At 43.5% G+C, this 20,939-nt stretch overlaps 1 pseudogene across 1 annotated transcript; it reads right to left on the minus strand.

Moving 5' to 3' along the window:
- Nucleotides 1–757: 757 nt before the first annotated feature.
- LOC143746470 (stonustoxin subunit alpha-like) lies at nucleotides 758–16,379 on the minus strand (annotated as a pseudogene). The gene is made up of 4 exons (XR_013206563.1): nucleotides 16,249–16,379; nucleotides 15,638–15,732; nucleotides 1,377–3,079; nucleotides 758–1,103 (listed from the first exon to the last, which is right to left on the minus strand). The product of XR_013206563.1 is annotated as a stonustoxin subunit alpha-like (transcript).
- Nucleotides 16,380–20,939: the final 4,560 nt, after the last annotated feature.

Consider the following 20,939-nt stretch of genomic DNA (forward strand, 5'->3'; position numbering starts at 1 on the left):
TGGGAAAAAGCTTGTTGACGAACACCATTCCAGACATCCCACCCTCCAAAAACTAATTTCTGAACCTAACAATTAACATTTGTGAGCAACAACTTGCAGCTAAAATAAAAAAAGCATGAAATACACAATAATTAAAAAAAAATTTTTTTTTTAAAACCAGCAAGAAAGGCTTGTCAGACTAAATCAAGTTAAGCTTTTAATTAAAATTTCAAGTAGGCTACATCAAGATATTTTGAACTTGAACAATGATACAGAACAAAAATATATAGATAAAAAATCTCCCAGAATATCCTCAAATACAATCATTATTTATTTACTGAATCATAAATTTGATACTTTAAACTTGTAATTTATTTGTTTATTATGGTTCCATTTACATAAAAAATATATAGTCTGATTGACACTTGAAAATATTAAATACTAGCCTACTGACTGATTCAAATTTGATACTTCAATCATAACCAATCATATCCAATCATACCCCTGATGTATATGAGTAGGCTGCTGTTTAGATGTCATTATTTTAGATGTTCAGATATTTGGATACTGTCAGCAACAGATGTGTATAGCTGGAAGCTAAATGAAGTAGAAACCCAGAGCATCAATTTGATATCCGCTTCTTCCCATAATGCCATAAAACCTTCCAGACTTCACATCAACACTCACAGGCGGACCCAGTTGATCACACTTAACAGATAATGACTTTCTTTCACCATTGATTTTGGCAACCACAAGTTCCAGACCCGCACATCTGGTATGATCAATATTTGGCCACAGTGTTGCAGCAACAATTTTATCATTTTCATCAAAGACAAATGTTTGTTCTTTAGATCCTTCTTCTTCACCAACTTTCACCATTTGGCCAGGGTTTAAAATCACCTGGATTGTGTTCAGAGCCCCCTAAAAAGCACAAATGTATTTAATGTGAATCAAGTAGCTAAATAAAAACAATCTGATTCAAATAGTAGGAATCAAAGAAGATAAATTACAATAAAAACTGTCTTTACACACCTCGTCGTAAGTTATGCTGATCTTCAAAATGTTTCTGTAAAAGGGCTCGAAAGAGAATTTAGAACCTCCGTTCCCACCCACAATCACATCTTGTGCTGAGAAAGGAATTAAGAGAGAGAGAGAGAGAGAGAGAGAGAGAGAGAGAGAGAGAGAGAGAGAGAGAGAGAGAGAGAGAGAGAGAGAGAGAGAGAATTTTTTTTTTTTGCTACAAATTGCTACAACTGGAATATGGTGATCAGTCCTGTTTTAGAGTGGTAAATAAAAATTCACAAAAATAATGAGAGCGACAAAAGAATTCAATAACTGAACTGATTCACAATTTTTATGATTATTAATACAAATGTGCAGATGACACTTACCTGAAGATGGTACGTTGCTGACAGTATCACTGGCTTCACTCACTCCCACTCTACCCACTATCCTGTAGCGGATCAAGTACTGCTTTCCAGATTCCAATCCAGTCAGAGTAAAGTCTTCATCCGCTGTGTTTATGACAAGCCACTGTTCACTCTCCTTAGCTTCTACCTCCTTGTACTCTACTCTGTACTGCACTGTTACTCCACTTGGAGACTCCTGCAGTTTCAGGGACACAGTTTGTTCCAGGACATTCTTCACTATCGGTGGGGGCGGCTTGGACACGGGCTGGAACTGGTGGTCTGTCAGATTCCCTTTTTCGTACAAATAGATAGAGGAGCCTGGATTGGAGGGATCAGAGACAGCAGAAATAATGAAGCTGATTCCCTTTTTATCTTTATTGGCTTCTGAAAAGCCTCTGAAGCTAGACAGGTTCTGTCTCATCTGTTGTATTACACCAGGATCATTGAACCATTTTCTGTCAGACACCTCAAGCACATTTTTGTCTCCATCTAACTCTTTAAACTCATCAGATTTCAGGAACTCATTCAGGGTTGAAAGATACGGGTCTTCATACTTCAGAGATGTAAAGGTCAAGCACACCACAACATCAATATCAGGATCAAGGAGGATGGTGTTCAGATCATCAGAGTCTTCAATCCTGATCTGCTCTAGCTTCTTGGTGTGAGAACTCAAGAGGTTACGTTCAGACTTTGCATCATTTAACCACTGGTTAAGCTTGTCAGCATTAAAAGGGGAGCTGTAGTGGATCTTCAGGATGTCTGCCAGTGACTGTTCCTCCTCCCCACCTCCCCGAATAGCAGGCAAGACCCTGGCCACTGCTTTCTGGAGCACTGTCTTGTAAATGCTAAATAAGTTCTGAAATGAGTGCAGCCTCTCTTCAATGTCACTGAAAACATTTACCTCTGTTCTTTTGGACAGGTCATTGCATGTCTTCTCTACGTCTCCCAGCTCCTCCATTATACGTTCAGTTTTGGAAACCAGACTTGTGCTGATTTCTCTCACTAACTGAGCGGATTTTTTGTCCAATAAATTAAGAGGATAAAGCCAGACATTTATTGGAACTTCATTCTGTGGATTCTCCTTCAGCAGAGTTGGGAGCTTCTTGTACAAATCCATGGCCTCCATGTATGTGGTGGGGTTCTGCTTAAGATGAAAGTCACCATGAAAAGTGCAGGTGATGTTCTCAGAAGTTTTCTTTTCAACTTCTGTCATTTCTACAGATCCTTCTCCCTCAATAGAAAACCTTGGAATCTTCTTGACCATGACATTCAGTTTTCCCTCAATCTCCTGCTTGCTTTCATCTTCTGAAGACATCTGATCAAACACCATGAAGGCCTGAGCTCCGTACAGAACAGCCGTGACCACATGAGTTGCAGTTTTCTGATCAAACACCTGAGGATAGGTGATCTGTCCCAGCTGGGTCATAGTGAGCTGTTCAAATCTGGAGGTATCACTATAATACATTGTAACTCGGGACTGTTTGTGTGAGGATTTGGTGTCGCGCAGGTATTTGGCAGATCCTCCTACCTCAATCAGCCCCCCATGAAGCTGAGCTTCAGGGAAGCACTTATATCCATGAGATCGGACTTACTAGAGAGAGAGTCAAAGCTACTGAACTTCAAATCTGTCATGAGCTGCGGACGACTGTCCAAATCTTCAGTCAATGATTTCTTATCCCACAGAGTAACACCTGAAATGAGAAGTGGCTTTAACAGTTGTGTACGAAAGTGATATAGTGTTGAAGTAAATGTGCAGGTCTTGCAGGGCCGGCCCTGGCCACATTATACACATTACAGCCTAAACACAAATAGCAAGAGCATTACACCTAGCATTCAAGTCAAGTCCCATTTATTTTTATAGCGCTTTTTACAATATAGATTATTTCAAGGCAGATTTACAGCTTTACAGTTTTGTTGCGTTTATAATTTTGTTCAGTATATATAGCCGCTCTGGATAAAACAGTGATGTCATCAGGGGCGGCTGGCCAATAGAGGGCGCTAGGGCGTCGCCCCCCTCCCATGAGCCAGACCACAAATAAATACATGTAAATACATAAATAAATAATAAATACAAATTGTCAATATTTGTGTGTTTGAAATATTAAATGCACCCAGTATATGTGAAAAATATGATATAAATCCAAAATGTCTGTTTTTTCTACACGTCCCCGCCAGGTCTGTGCACGTGATCAGCTCTGGGGCGCTGGAAAAAATGCCCCAGAAAGGCGGGTCTCTGGAGCAGTTTAGCCAATTGCTGATTTAAGATATAAATGTTTGACATAATCTGTAGCCAATCAGCGAGCTCCAATCAGGTCAGCTATGGGCGATTCTTTTAGCGCCCCAAACTGCGCGCGCATCTCTATCAGACAGCAACACTATCGGAGCTGTACACTAGAAAGGCCTGGCTAGCTGGATGCGGTCATGCTAATGCCCTATTTTGGTGATTACTTTAAAACAACAGTGACAGATCCAGCATGGACAGTTACCAGAGTGAGGGAAGCAGCACCTGTCTGAGAAAGTAATCAGTTTGAGTTAAATTTCGAATGCAAATGGATCGTTTTTGCAATTTGTTCGTTTTTGTGTAAGAATGCCTCAGCCTTGTAATATGGCATTAAATAATTACTGAATTTATCACAAAGCACTGGTATCATGCAGTTTGTGTTAAAATGTGTTTGGGTGGTTATTAATAATAATAATAATTATTATTTGTATTTATATAGTGTCTTTCCAACACCCAAGGTCGCTTTACAAAGATATGTAAGTTAAAGGCAGTGGTTCTCAAACTGTTGTACATAACGTTACGTACGTGAGGTGACAGAAGGGGGTACCGGAACAAAATGCTGAATTTTGCCGTTCATTTAAGTCGACCTCACCTTAAAATAAGATTTAAACTGAGCATGTTTTTCTATCAGGTAAAATTCTGTAAATACATGACATCCTCGTGCAGATTGCTGCCTTGGCAAATCGCACTATACTACCGTACTAGACAATGTACCTTTGCCAAAAAGAGATTTAGCACTTATTATTATTATTTCTTTATTTCAGACCCATGGGTCCATATAAACATACAACATTTATAAACAACCAAACACCAAACACAATTTAAAAGACATACAAGCTTTCTTTCCAATGCTTCCAAAAACAATAAAATCAGCCCGTTCTCATCCCAAGGCGTCATATAACTGACGCTTTTTGACATCCGTCAATATCCGACGCACGTGGCACCCTTTAGCGTCAATATGACACGCAGATAGATATGGGCCAGAAGGCGCCTCCTAGCGGTGTAACCCTAACCCGACCCCAGACCTAAACCTACCCATATCTATATTGACGCTAAAGGGTGCCTTATGCGTCGGATGTTGACGAACGGTCAAAATATGACGCCCTAGGATGAGAATGCGTTGGAAAAATACCTTGTATCACTGCATCTAAAACAGCATTCAACGTAGGCACATTATTAACCACAAAAATTTGGCTTGCAATTGACCACCTTGGGTGCTTAAGCAAAATTCTAAGTGCATCATTGAATGCCACCTGAAGCTTTCTCATCTTTGCTTTAGAGTATTTACACCAAAGGTGGGCTGTATATAAGGAAGTACAATATGCCCTAAATAGAGTTATTTTAACCTCATCTGTACACATACAAAATTTACGAGCAAGCATATTAGCCTGCCCATACAGTTTACAGCACTGGCGCTGCACATCATCATTCATTTAAATCATTTTTAATGATGTGACCGTCTCGGTTACGTATGTAACCCTAGTTCCCTGATAGGGAACGAGACGCTGCGTCAAACGCTGCGGGAACGCCCCTGCGTTGTGCGTCATGAAGCACGTATGGAATCAGCCCAATGGAGAGATGAAACGTCATAGGCGGGTGACGTCATCGACCAGGAAACTATAAAGCACCCCAAAAACACAAGCGCATTAGCTTCTGATAGGCTTGAAGGAAGCGCTAACGGGAGTGCCGGGAGTATGGCGGAGCGACGCAGCGTCTCGTTCCCTATCAGGGAACTAGGGTTACATACGTAACCGAGACGTTCCCTTTCAAGGGAACTTCGAGCTGCGTCAAACGCTGCGGGAACGCGAATACCCACGTCGCCATAGGACCAAATGACCGTCATGTGAGACTAGCGCACAGAGGACGAGAGCACCTGTGCCCCAGGGGTAGAGCTTAAGTCTAGGTCATAGAACTTAATAAAAGTATGCGGTGAAGACCATCCAGCCGCATCACAAACATCACTCAGGGAAACCCCCGACAAAAGAGCTTTAGAAGCAGCCATACTCCTGGTAGAGTGAGCTCGGACAACCAAAGGTGAAGGCTGGCCAGCCGACTCATAAGCAAGTGAGATAGCCTCAACCACCCACTTGCTCATTCTCTGTTTAGACGCCGGACACCCTTTCCTGGGTGGCCCGAAACATACAAAAAGTTGTTCTGATTTCCTCCACAGGGCAGCTCTGTGGACATAAGCGTCTAATGCCCTAACAGGGCAGAGTGAATTAAGTTTCTCCTGGTCCGATGACATAAATGGAGGAGGACAGAAAGCCTGCAGAACCGTAGGTCTAACAATATTAGTAGGAACCTTAGGAACGTAACCTGGTCTAGGATGCAGAAAAGCTTTAACCATGCCAGGTGCAAATTCCAGGCACGAGGGTGAAACCGACAGAGCCTGCAAATCTCCGATTCTTTTTAGTGAAGCGATAGCAAGCAAAAAGATAGTCTTAAAAGTGAGAAACTTCTCGGGAACTTCTTCGATAGGTTCAAAAGGAGCTAGGGAAAGACCTTCTAATACAATGGCCAGATCCCAAGTCGGCACCCTCGTACGAACTGCTGGCCTCAGCCTCAAAGTGCCACGGAGGAAACGAGTTATAAGCGGGTGTCTCCCAAGAGAAACTCCACTGAAAGGGACGTGGTAAGCAGCTAGTGCCGCCACATACACCTTTAGTGTGGAGGGGGATAACCCTGTGGAGAAGCGCTCCTGCAGGAATTCCAGCACTGCACCCACTGGGCAGTTAACTGGGTCCTGCAGGTGTTCTCCACACCAAGAAGTGAAAAGTTTCCACTTCAAGGCACAAAGCTTCCTCGTGGATGGAGCTCTGGAGTTAAGAATGGTCTCAACAACCTCGGTTGAGAGACCGGAGTCTATGAGCTGGGCCCCCTCAGAGGCCAAGCCCACAGTTTCCACAATTCTGGGCGGGGGTGAAGTATCGTGCCCCCCGCCTGGGAGAGTAGATCCCTCCTGACCGGGAGCTCCAAAGGAGAACCGTCCAGGAGAGAAATCAGGTCCGCAAACCATACTCGGGCCGGCCAGAACGGGGCTACTAGTAGTAGACCGACCCCGTCCCGGCGGACCCTCTCCAGAACTCCTGGTAACAGAGCAATCGGGGGAAAGGCGTACAGACGTGACCTCGGCCACGGCTGCACCATAGCATCCAACCCCAGGGGGGCTGGAAGAGTGATGGAGAACCACCGATGACAATGAGTGGTCTCCTTGGAAGCGAATAGGTCCACCTCGGCGCGACCGAAACTCAACCAAAGGAGCTCCACCACCTCGGGGTGGAGTCTCCATTCCCCTGGCCTCGGCCCCTGCCTCGACAGGGAGTCTGCTACCACATTCAAATACCCAGGGAGATACATTGCTCTCAGAGATAGTAGCTTCCCTTGGGACCACAGGAGGATCTGACGGGCCAACTTGTAAAGCCGGCGAGACCGCAGGCCCCCCTGATGATTTATATAAGAGACCACCGACGTGTTGTCTGATTGAACTAACACATGATGGCCTCTCAGGTCTGTTAGGAAGTGTTTCAGAGCCTGAAACACAGCCAACATCTCTAGACAATTTATGTGCCACGAAAGATGATGATCCTGCCACAGACCTTGGGCTGGGCGACCACTCATGACCGCCCCCCACCCTGTGAGGGAAGCATCCGTCGTTAGCGTTATGCGACGACAAAGAGCCCCCAGCACAGGACCTTTGGATAGGAACCAAGTTTCTCTCCACATGACCAGAGCACGAAGGCAGCGCCGCGTGACTTTGAACGTGCGGAGCGGATTTCCCCTCGGGGAGAATCCCTTGGTCCTGAGCCCCCACTGTAGCGGTCTCATGTACAACAGGCCGCAAGGTATAACGTTGGACGCTGCTGCCATCAGACCCAACAGTCTCTGAAACTGCTTGACAGTGAGTAGCTGGCCTAGCTTCACTTGTTTCACAGCTGAGAGAATCGAAGCGATGCGGGTCGGAGAGAGTCGCGCCCGCATCGATACCGAATCCCAAACGACACCCAGAAAAGTGGTCTTCTGGGAAGGAGATAATACACTTTTCTTTGCGTTCAGCCTCAACCCCAACTTTCTGATATGAGCGAGGACGACATCTCGATGCCGAACCGCCATCTGCTCGGTCTGAGCTAAAATCAACCAATCGTCGATGTAATTGAGAATACGAATGCCCTGAAGCCTCAGAGGCACTAGTGCTGCATCCATGCATTTCGTGAAAGTGCGGGGAGATAAAGCTAGGCCAAACGGAAGAACCCTGTACTGGTACGCCTCGCCCCCGAAGGCGAACCTCAGGAACTTCCTGTGTTGTGGAAGGATGGACACATGGAAGTATGCGTCTTTCAGATCTATCGTGACAAACCAGTCCTCGGACCTGATTTGAGACACGATCTGCTTGATAGTGAGCATCTTGAATTTTAGCTTCCCTACCGAGCGATTCAATATGCGCAGGTCTAAAATTGGACGCAACCCCCCATCCTTCTTTGGAACGATGAAATATCGGCTGTAATAACCTGACTCCAAACTGGGAGGAGGAACCCGTTCTATAGCCTCTTTTTGAAGGAGCGTTTTCACCTCTTGTTCCAATACCAGAGCCTGCTCGGGGCCCACCACTGTGTGCAGAACCCCTCTGAATTTTGGTGGACGACACCTGAACTGGATAGCATAACCCTTTTCTACTGTCTGCAGGACCCAATGAGATATTTTTGGAAGGCTTTTCCACTCTGCCAGAAATTCTACTAAGGGTACCAGCCTCTCGAGACTGGCCTCTGGTGTAACTTGAGCAGCAGACGCAGTGCCCTGTAACGGCGCACCGGCAGGGAACAACTGGTCTGACCGCTCTGAGACCCTCCTCAGAGGGAGCGAGCGTCCCTCGGGAAAGCGCTCGCTGGGATCGTCTGTGCCCCGGCATAAAGGCGGGGTTGGCAGAACGAGCCCCTGAGGGCACCGAGGAGGAATGGGCACCGTAAAAAGAGGTGAACACCTTTCCGCCTCGGTGGGGACCACCCTCAGCATCCTGAACGGCTTGGCGTCAGGACTTCTTCTTAGCCGAAGCCTTCTTAGCCAATATAACTGTCCTCAGATCAGTTCTACTGGGAGAAGGCTTCGGCTGAGAGTGTCGCGGCTGAGCCCACTGTCCAGCAGGGGGAGCACGAGACGCGACACTCTGCCTCTGCTGCGCTCTATGTGATGAGCTCGAAGACGGCCGGGGCTGCTCCCGCCCAGCAGCCCCAGGGACATGAACTTTAAGGGGAAGAAACTTTTTAAAAGCTGCAGTTTGTTTCTTTTCTTCTTGGAATTTATCGATAACTGAATTCACAGCATCACCAAACAACCCCATGGGAGAAAGAGGAGCATCTAAAAGAAAAGCTTTTTCTCTCTCTTTAATATTAGTCTGATTTAACCACAAATGTCTTTCTGCGGCCACCAGAGCTGCCATAGAACGACCCATTAATTTGGCCGATTCTCTGGTGGCACGCAGGGATAAATCAGCAGCCTGACGCAGTTCGCGAACTACGTCAGTACTGACCTCCTCACTCTCACTCATGTCCCTTAGCAGATCAGCCTGGTATGCCTGCAAGATTGACATAGTATGCAGACATGACGCAGCCTGACCTGCTGCCGAATATGCTTTACCCACCAAAGCCGAAGTGTTTCTTAAAGGCTTGGTGGGTAATGCCGGTGCCTTAAAAGATGATGCTGCTTCGGGGGAGAGATGGCTCGCAAGCGTCTCTTCCACACGAGGCAAAGCACCATAACCATGAGCCTTGGCTCCCATAATATTAGCGTATGTTGAAGTCTGGGGACTAAACACTCTATATGACACCGGTTTTCTCCATGATTTCGACACCTCGGTGTGGAGATCATGGAAAAACGGCAGGCACCGGCGTGGAGGCTGCACACGTGACGGCAAAAATCTCTCATCCAACTTTGATTTAGAAACAGACTCCTGTCTAGTCACTGGCCATTCAATATTAAGTTTTTCAACAGCTCTTGTTAACACCTCCATAAGCTCATCACTCTCAGGAGTGTGGGGTGGCGAATCCTCCACATCTCCCTCAACACTAACAACATCAAGTTCCTCAGAACTGGATAGCTGCAGCATTGGTGCCTCAGCCCGAGCGGAAGAAACCGCAGCGCGTGCTTCCGAACCCGGGACTGAGGCACTGGATCTCACAGGTGAAGGGAGAGATAAGGCAGAGCCCGTCTCAAACCCCGCTGTGAGATCCATCTGCGATCCCCACGATAAGCGCCGCCGCTCTGCCTCGGCAGAAGCGGGACCCGAACCGCGGGGAGCGCGCACCGAACCGCTCTCCTCAAAGAGCGATCGGCGGGAGCGGAGCGTCCTTAACGGCAAACGCTCGCAATGCTCACAGTCTGCTCCCTCGAGAGCAAACTGGGCATGCTGAACTCCCAAACAAACAACACAAAGATCATGTGTATCCCCGCTCGTTAAATAACGCGAGCAGGGAGGAACACACTTTCTAAACTGCTGTTCGTCCGCCATAATCTCTCAATATATATATATATAGGGATAAATTGTTTGTGTGGTGCAGGGTATGTAAGACAGACAATATCACACAGGGACAGATTCACATGTAGCGCGACTGAAAGCACAGAAGCTAATGCGCTTGTGTTTTTGGGGTGCTTTATAGTTTCCTGGTCGATGACGTCACCCGCCTATGACGTTTCATCTCTCCATTGGGCTGATTCCATGCGTGCTTCATGACGCACAACGCAGGGGCGTTCCCGCAGCGTTTGACGCAGCTCGAAGTTCCCTTGAAAGGGAACTAGGTATTTTACTTTATTTACTACATTTAAAACTTGTTCATCTAAATAAAAAGAAGGAACATTTAATTTATGGTCTTCTTTGGCTTTAACAATCATGATAACACCCTTTTAATATTGAATTAATATTGACATAATAACAATATCGTCAGCATACATCAAATGATTAATGATAATATCACCTATCAGGCATCCAGTCTTACACTCATTAAATTCCACCGAAAGACCATCCACGTATAAATTAAAAAGAAGGGGTGACAATAACCCCCCCTGCCGAACTCCATTCGTCGTATAAAACGGCTCCGATACATTATCACCCCATTGCACTTTTTGAGTTTGATGTAAGTAGCAAAAATGTAAAATTCTTATCATATATGGGGAGACCCCTCTTTCTTGCAGTTTTGTAAATACCTTAGTGTGATTAACTCGATCAAACGCCTTCGAAGCATCTAAGAAACACATAAAAACTGTGGAATTATGAGCTTAGAACTTACTAGATACTTCTTTTAACGAATATATGCATAGATCAGTGCCATGGTTACTTTTAAAGCCGAATTGATTATCCGTAGTTATTAAATATTCTTTAATCCTATCCATGAGGATTTGTTAAAATATTTTAGAGAGGACACTTGCCAAAGCAATTGGCCTATAGTTTTCTGTCCCAGTTATTTTACCCGTTTTATCTTTAATAACAGGCACTAGTAAGACTGTTATCATGGAATCAGGTAACACTCCATGAAATAAAAAGCCTGTAAAACACAAAGCAAGTAACACTGAGATCCTAGAGCTAGCGTGTTACAAATGTTCAGCTGTTATTCGGTCTGGACCACCAGCTTTATTATCGGCCAGTTTCTCGATTGCGTACTTAACCTCATCAGGTGTAATAATCATACCTAGATCATTTGATACATGACCAACTTTAAATTCCTTCCTCTCAACACAATTAAAAAGACCTTAATAATATTTTCTCCACAAGTTGAGAATATCCTCAGCCCCAACAGCCACATCCATGCTATTCGGCATAGGTATTTTCCTGTTATTGATAGCCTTAACTTCTTTCCAAAATTCATAAACATTATTTTGCTGAAGGTTCTTGGCCATTGAGTTAGCTCTCATGGACAGCTCGTTCCTTTTTATATATCGCAGAGCGTATTTAAATTTAGCATTTGCCAATTTCTTATCCTCAAATTCTGGGCCATAACTAACTTTACCTGTTAAGACCCAGTGTTTGAATGCAACTCTGGCCTGCAGATGCAGTTCAAAGACATAATCATTCCACCCGGCCTTAAGATTATATTTTTTTAACCCTTTTTTGGCAAAAAGGTCTTCTGGCATCATCTAAGCAACCCACTATTTCATCATACATCTTACATAGATTGTACTTGTGCTTAGGATTCTTACATCCAGCATTATCACACACAACAGTCTCATTTGACACTTCTATATTGCTCAACCTCTTCTCTGTCAATAATTTATATCTCAAAAGATCATTTGCTGTGATTCTTGCCCAGTCTAATTTACTTTTTCATTCAGAATGTTCACATTTAGTCAACTCAGGTAAACTTTCAACATTTAGCATAATTGCAATTGGTATGTGGTCAGTTGTAGCTAAGTTATATAATATTTCAAGTTTATCTAGGGAAGCATGTGCATCTGCTGTACATATACAGTGATCCAGCCAGGAAGTTGTATTCCATGCCTCACTTATATATGTAAAGCTATCTGCTGGCAATAATGTTTGGCTGGAAAAAAACAACAACTTGCTATCCAGGCAAAACCTGATTAGCTGCTGTCCAAACAAAGAATTATTATTAGATATGTCAGCATTCAAATCCCCCAATATAAATATACTAGTACATACATTTTTATTTATAAAAGCACTTATAAAAGCAAGCATATTCATATAATCATCTTTATTTTGGCTACATTCATATGGAGCGTACATGTTAAAAATTACAAAGACCTTTTCATTATGCTCCACTTTGATTGCTATACACCAGTCGGCTTCTAATCTAATCACAGTAATCAGAGGGTCGTATCTTATGCCAAAAAATGGCCACGCCACCAGGTATTCTGCCACGCATTATTCTCTTACTAAAGTCAGTTGTGGATTCTCCAACTCCATGAAAATCCTCATGCATGACCTTAGTTAAGTTTATCTAGATCTTGTTTGGATAAAAAAGTCTCTTGTAAACATAGAATGTCCGCATTCTCCAAGAGTTTGTCAATAACAAACCGTTGAGCTTTATCACTAACATTCCGACCCAAGCGCAAACCTCTGGAGTTATATGACACAACTCTAAGATTCATAGATCATATTCATTAGATCTTACTAGCATGCAGAACAAATATAGACACAGGCTGTGCATGGAGATTGATATAAGATTCAAACTCTCTTCGATACAGAACATTCCCTGTGTGAGTTCCTGTGTTTAATGTTGATCACATTATATGAAGGTCCACACGATTGCAAATGTGACATTGATTTTATACAACAGTTCAACAAACGAAATATTAATATTAAGTGATGTTCATTTAGGCTACAACCCAGTTGTCAGTATTTTTTAGAACAAAATAATAGCTCCAACGAAAGCTGCAGCACACAGCAGTGTTTAGTGTTTGTTAACAAATCTGCGGCTTTGAATGAATCATTACAGTCAATGATTCAATTATTAATTCATAAATACATCCACTTGCTTCGTTACTGAATGAATGACTCGATGACTCACCACCTATTGGCAGTTTGAATTTAACATTTAAAAGCATCACTTTTTTTACCATCATTGCGCATTTCTCAATTGAATTTTAGTCCCTTTAATGAAATATTGCACTTACTGAAAAAGGTGTGACTGAAGAGTGGGGGTACGAAGTAAGATGTTAAAAGCCTCATGGGGTACAACTCTAAAAAGATTGAGAACCACTGGGACTGGGTTAAGGAATAGAACAATCAACACCAAAGCACAACACACATACCAAGGGCAGAAAGTAGGCCTAATATACAGAGGTCACTTACAAAGTTAGGTTAAAGATACAAACAAAGAGGGATTCAAACAATTAGCATATCAATAACAAGGTTTAATTTACAGACTGTGAGCTGAAGAGTAATATACAGAATCAGATCAAATATGTGTTTATGAAGGAGAGAAGGGTGGATGTTGGACGGATGTCTTGAGGAAGAGCATTCCACAACCTCGAAGCCACTACACGAAAAGACTCCCATGTTACCAGACTATTGAAACCGACAGAATGACAGCCCCACCTCAGATATTTTCACCAGCCGCCACTGGATGTCATCGTCCAAATGTCATTCATGCACAAACTATTCATTGAGCGCTAGCAAAAGTGTTTGTTTTGCAGTTGATGGCAGCAATCTTCCACTAAGCTATGGCACGTTTCATGTTTTCACCATGAATGAAACTGCGAAATGTCTTTTTTAATGTTAATTAAACATAAAACGTTGCTAGGCTACTTTTAATAAACCTGTAGCCTATATAAATATCATTAATAATTTTGGCAAATAAATTTTAAAATTGCCATATATTCCCCTCAAAACTGCACACAACTGTAGAGTAAAACATCAATTAACAAAAGTGATAGTGAATGCGTCTAAAAAAACTAACGTGATTGTTACAAATCACACTGTCTGTGGCTTCTGGAGAACTCAGAACAGTTTAAGGTAAAATAACTGCCATTAAATTATATATCTACTATGCAATTAGATAAACTGTTCATTCATTACATTACCTCGGTCTTTATCCCCTTTTATCCTCTTCTCTTCCGTTTGGCACTGTATCTATTGCAGACTATAGCCTAATGCTAATCTAAAATATGTCATGTAAATTTGGCCATCTGTCACAATCAGGTAACTTTCACCATGTCTAGACCTGGCGCGAGCTGCCAGGCCCATTTCTACGGGGTACTTGAGTGTGTTAAGTGCCCTCAAACGAAAGCAATGCTGTCTACATTGGATGCAGCGAGGGGCGACGTTACACAACAAATTACCAACAGTAAACTGATCGCGCGCGCTCTGTTTCTGACGCACTTCAAGCACTCGCTGGGCGGGGGAAGATTGATCCGCCGGACTGGACTCGGGGGACTTAGTTAAGTTTTTGTGGAGTTTTTTTGCTTTATTTTGTAGTATTTTGAATTAATGTTTTTAAAATAGTATTAGTAAAAAAAATTTTTTTAAAAAAATTCACTCGTTCACTCGTTTTGGCGACCCTATTGAGTGGCGCCCCTAATATTTGCCTAGTCCGCCTATGCCACGGGCCGGCCCTGAGGTCTTGTATCTATAATACAGATTTAAACTAACTGATTTAATAGTTTTGTTGGGTACAGTGCTGGCATGTGTGTGTTTGTGAGGCCCTAGACGAGATCATGAAAATGGGTCCCATCAGAGTTATCAGAAATGGTCACAACATTGTCACGAATTACTTGCAGTATGGCAACTGACCAAGACACACATGGAAAACAGTGAATCCATCCATCATAAACGAGCTCCATGTGGCTCCAGGGGGTTAATAAAGGCCTTCTGAACCAAAACGATGAGTTTGTGTAAGAAGAATATTCATATTAAAAACTTTATGAACTAAAATAACTAGCCTCCGGCCAAATGAACATACGGATTCAATATCCAATCAACCATCCCATCTCTATCAGTTACAGAAAGCTAGAGGGTCCGGTCCCCCTTCACGGGCCTGGCCGTCCATCCCTACACTATCATGAAGGCCTGTGTCTGGATGGAGACTGAACTTTACTGATCCCAGCAAAACATATTCTCCTGACCTTAGTTCATGTTTCCTGTTTGGTTATCTTTTGGGGGGAACCGAATCCTTAGAAACTGTTGTAAGTCACAATAGGTCAAATTTGATGAGAAAGAGAATTTCAGAAAACAGATTAAGATATTTTAAGATCAATTATTGGTGGATTTAGTATTTCTATGTTTGATTAAGGAGGATCAGTGAAAATAATGACAAACTAATATCATGAGCCATTCAGTAATGTTTATGACGAAGCTGCAGATGTGAATAGTGTAAATTATGACAATACATTGTTTAAATGTATTTCAAAGTTAAAATATTTATTATTCCTTCTTACGGAGCCTGATTGATTTAGTGTACTCAAGTAACATAATTTAGCAATTGGGCGAAAAAAAAAGTTTTTTTTTTAAAATAAAAGTTTACAGTACCTGGAATGAAGGAATCCTTGCGGCAGTCATACAGCATTCCAGGAAACAGAGGTCTTCCCAGGGCTGCAACTTTGATTGGCTCTGATTCCATGGCTCTAATAAATAAAATAAATGAAAAAATATGTTTAATTATTATATATTAATAATAATTAATAATTCTTAAGACAAGTTTTTAATTTAAATTTAAGCCAGGCATAGGTTAGCAGGCACACATAAAACGTTGAATTTTATTAATTTACTTTCATTTATTCTTTTAAAGATACCATTTAACTGTATTCATTTTATTAGTTTTCAAAATGATTTAAAATCCCTTAAAACTAAATAACACAAACTAATAATGAACTGCACTTCTACAGCATTTATTAATCTTAGTCAATGTTAATTTCAACATTAACTGATTCATTACTAAAATCAAAAACTGTATTTGTTAACATTAGTTAATGCTCTGTGAACTGACGTACAGACAATGAACAGGTGTATTTTTATTAGCTAACGTTAACAAAGATTAACAATCACAGTACCAAATGTATTGCTAACAATGTCATGGTTAGGTCATATCAGTTAATACATTAACTAATGTTTAAAAAATTAGACCGTATTGTAAAGTGTTACCGAATATTTCTATATGCAGCTTTGAAGCAGCTATCGGTCATCAGCTGGAAACCGGCTCCTTGACTGTGATGTGTGACGGGATCTTGGGAGAATGATCAAGTAGACACAGAGACAGTGCAGTACCATAACATTATCAAGTTTATTAAGGAAGAAGGGTCATATTTATACACAAGATAAAGCAGAATCATCCACTATGTCCAGTCCATCCAATCATATTCTCAAAGGTCAATCATACCATAAATGGCATATTAAAAAAAATGTATAACAAGTCAGAGAGGTCAGATGATCAAATGTGCATGTCTTAAGTTCCCGTTTAAGTGCAAATGTATAAGTGTGTCCAAGGCCTAGTTCTGGTTTCGTTTAGGTGTCCATGATGTGCACATAATGGAAAGAAGTTACACATTAAAAAAATATAAGCTATAGTTCAGTACTAGCTAATCAATGACTACTATTTTTTCATAGCTCCTGGAGAGCTACAAAGAACTATACAGGTTCAAGGAATTACTAATGGATGGATTGGTAATACATGAGTCATTAGTGGGCATGATCTTCACTAAAGAAGTTAATGAGGGTAGGGAGACATATATATACCTAAAAATATACCTATCTCTCTGTTACCTCGCCATGAACAATCAGTTAGCTTTTCTTAGGAGGATCTAGATACTGTATCACTGACTGCTTCAGATTCCTTGGATGAGCCTGAACAAGGTTACTATTCCTTATCGGAAGACACGTCATCTCCATAGACCCAGTCTCAGCGGTGCAATAGTGATGATGGCTCGGACCTCCGGGTTATGCTGAGGCATCAGTAGTTTTTTTCGTTACTAGATATATTGAAGATGGCACTAGCCAGGTTCACTGTAAAATGTAGTTAGTTGAGTTCACTAAGAAAACTCGATGATATCAGTTGCCTTAAATTTAGCAAGTAAATTAGCTCATGGTTTTTGAGTTGATAAAACTTAGTACCACTTAGTAGAGGTAACTACACTGATAAAAAATATTTTGTGGTGAAGTAAATACTACAGAAAAAAACACAGTAATTTACATGAAAATGTTAGTTCAGACAAGATTTTAAAAAAAAAAAGTAAATTCTAAATTAGTACTCAATTCAAATGTGTATAAGTGAAAGCGTAAATATCAATGTTATAAAAATCAAGTAAAATTAACTTTTCTGATACTGGTGTTCCATCGTGCACTCGGTCTTGAATAATTAATGAGGTTGATTTTTCACTGTTTTCCAGCTATATTTACACTGTTTTAACATTGCTTTTGTTGTTAGGATTAGTAACTTGCCATTTTTTGACAATTTTCTACTCAAAATGACACATTCAAACACAAAAACGATCCACCAAATGCTACCATCATTGTGTATTATCTACCAAGTATTGAGATCTCTGTGTAATTCGAATAATTTCAGAACTGTACATGTGGTGTCTCAGACAATATCTATTGCATTAATGCTTCTAAGTAAATAGTTTGAAAGTGAGGTTTTATTCAACATTATATTATTTGAGTAAAATGTATTGCAAAGGAAACTTTTACTAAATAGATATTACTCAACGGTTTACTAGCCAAGTTAAAATTACTTATTTTCTTTGTTGCTTTCATTTAAGTTAGTTACGTAGAGTTTACTTCCATGTGTGAAATTAAAAAATATTTGTGCAAAAACTTGCCAAAGAAAAAATAAGTAAATTTTACTTATTGTTTTTTTAAGTGTAGAGGTTAATTTTACAAGTTGGGTACTAAGTTAACTTAGTAAAGTTAAGCTAAGTAAAGCTAAGTTACTAAGATTTAAGTACACTGAACTCAAACAAAATAGTTCCCTTTCGAGGGAACTCCAACTGCGTCGAATGACACTTTGGGGGAACGCCCCTCAGCGTAGCGCCTCTGAAGTATGAATGAAACTGAGCCGATCTCTGATTGGTGCAACGTCATGACGTAATGGGTGACGGCAGATAGGCGGAAGCTATAAAAGCAGCCGGCACACATAAGATGTCAGCTTTCTGTTCTTCAGCAAGCGCTATCTGTGACTGTTTGTCTTATTTATTGTTGTCTGTTACTGAATGAGTGAAATGGCGAGTGTGAGCTTCAGGAAGTGTGTGCATCCTTGCCCTCGCTACATCACGGGCGGGGACACACACCAACTGTGCACACATTGTTTGGGAATGCAGCACGCGCAGGCAGCTCTCGAGGGGGCTGCTTGCGAGGATTGTGAAAAGTTGACAATCCGTGTGCTGCGTTCCCTGCTGGCTATCTTTGATGAAGATGGTCAGCCTCGCGAGCCCCGTGGTGCGGGACCCGCGTCCGCTGAGGCGGCGCGGCGACGCTCTTCATGGGGCTCGCAAAGAGATCTGTCCGGGGATCTCGAGGCTGCTGAGGCACCTTCTCGGGATTCATCGGGCAGTTCTGATGTCCTCGAGCCTCGCGCAGAAGCCCGCCCCGCGGCTTCTTCTGCGCGAGTCGAGGATCCGATGTTTGAGCTGTCTGCCTCTGAGGAGGTTGACGTGCTCAGCATCGAGGGCGGGGATTTCGGGGACGACTCGCCGCCCCGTGTCCCCGCGTATGAGGAGCTGATTGAGGTTGTTTCCCGTGCGGTGGCTCATTTAAATATCAGCTGGCCACAAGAGAGGCAGGAAGCGCAGACTAAAAGTAAACTGGATGAGCGCATCCTGCAGCACAGGGAACAACCTCATCACCGGGGCTTGCCGTTCTTTCCCGATCTGCACAACGAGTTGTGTAGATCGTGGAAAAAACCACACTCTTCTCGTGTCTCCAATCCCCCTATTATAAATTATAGTGACATCATGGGGGCACGAGAGAACGGTTATGGGATGATGCCGCACGTTGAACAGCCTTTGGCGAATTATTTATCGACTGAGTCGGCATCATCCCTTAAAGCCCCGGTGCTGCCCACTAAGCTGTGTAGAGACACATCAGCGCTAGTGGGCAGGGCTTATATGGCTGCGGGTCGGGCTGGTGCGAGTCTTCACACCATGGCTATGCTCCAGGCGTACCAGGCCGACCTTCTTAAGGACATTGATGAGGGCGAGGGTCCAACTCCGGAAGATATTGCGGAGTTGTGGAAGGTCGCTGATTTGTCTCTCCGAGTCACCAAGGAGACGGCCCGCGCTGTCGGTCGCTCCATGGCAGCTATGGTGGTCTCGGAGAGGCATTTATGGTTAAATCTTACGGGCATCAGGGAGAAAGACAGGGCTTTCCTCCTTGATGCCCCGATTTCGCCTTCTGGCCTGTTCGGCGACGCCGTTAATACCGTCGTCGACAGGTTTCAGGAGGCGAAAAGACAATCAGCGTCCTTCAAACAATATCTCCCTCGCCGCTCAGTGTCCAAGAAGTCTGCCCCCAGTGGGCAGCCGCAGCCACAGCCATCAGCAGGCTCCTCCGCCTATAGACAGGCTCATAAACAGAGCGTCGCGTCTAGAGCCCCCCCTCAAGGAGCTTGGGGGCATAGACAGTGCTCTCAGGCGAAGCCTCAGCCTAAGCAGGGCGACCTGAGGGCCGTCCTGCAGGCTAAAAAGGCTTCGTCAAAGAGATCCTAGCTACTCTAGGATCTCTGCGGGCGGCCCCACCCGTGGTGGAACGACCGAGTTCGTCTCCTTCACGGAGCCCGCAGGAAATCGATGTTGCTCTCCCGCCGTTAAACACGCTTCGGGACACATCGGTATCCAGCGAACGCAGGCTGCACTGTCCGCCCCACAGGCTTGCGGTCAGGCAGCATTCGCGTCCGCCCATCGAGAATCGTTTTCGGTTCAGCCCTGCCGGGAATCCGCTTCAGGGGGCCGAGAACGAATCCCGATTAATACCCGAAGCCAGGCTCGAGAGCCTGGTTCCCTTGGTAAAATATTTCGATGCATGGAAAAATCTGGCGAATATTTCTCCTTGGGCCCTGCGCACCATTCAAAATGGGTACAGGCTGCAGTTCAGTTCCCGCCCACCCAGATTCAACGGGGTGGTTTGGACTGTAGTCGACCCAGCGCAGGGTCGGGTATTGGAACAGGAAGTAAACTCCCTGCTGGCAAAGGAGGCTATAGATCGTATTCCTCCACCGGACAGGGAGTCCGGGTTTTACAGCCGCTACTTCATAGTTCCCAAGAAGGATGGGGGGTTGCGTCCAATAATAGATCTCAGGCACCTGAACCGTTCTCTGAGGAGATTCAGGTTCAAGATGCTCACTATTCCCATTATCGTGAGTCAAATTCAGTCCGAGGATTGGTTTGTCACGATAGATCTAAAGGACGCATACTTCCACATATCCATCCTTCCATCTCACAGGAAGTTCCTGAGGTTCGCTTTCGGGGGCGAAGCGTACCAATTCCGGGTTCTTCCGTCCGGCCTAGCTCTCTCCCCTCGCACATTTACCAAATGTATGGATGCAGCTCTGGCACCGCTGAGGCTTCAGGGCATCAGGGTGCTCAATTATATCGACGACTGGCTGATTTTAGCACAGTCACAGGAGCTGGCGGTTCGGCATCGAGATGTCGTCCTCGCTCACATCCAGAGCCTGGGGTTGAGACTCAACACGAAAAGAGCGTGTTGACACCAGCCCAGAGAACTACGTTCCTGGGAGTGGTGTGGGACTCGGTCACGATGCGGGCACAATTGTCTCCCGCGCGGATCGAGTCCATCCTGACCACAGTGTCCAGGATAAGGCTAGGCCAAGCCATCACTGTGA

Source organism: Siphateles boraxobius, unplaced genomic scaffold (genome assembly GCF_051911475.1).
Source record: "Siphateles boraxobius isolate OS27281-9 unplaced genomic scaffold, OSU_SipBor_1 22, whole genome shotgun sequence".
NCBI lineage: Eukaryota > Metazoa > Chordata > Actinopteri > Cypriniformes > Leuciscidae > Siphateles > Siphateles boraxobius.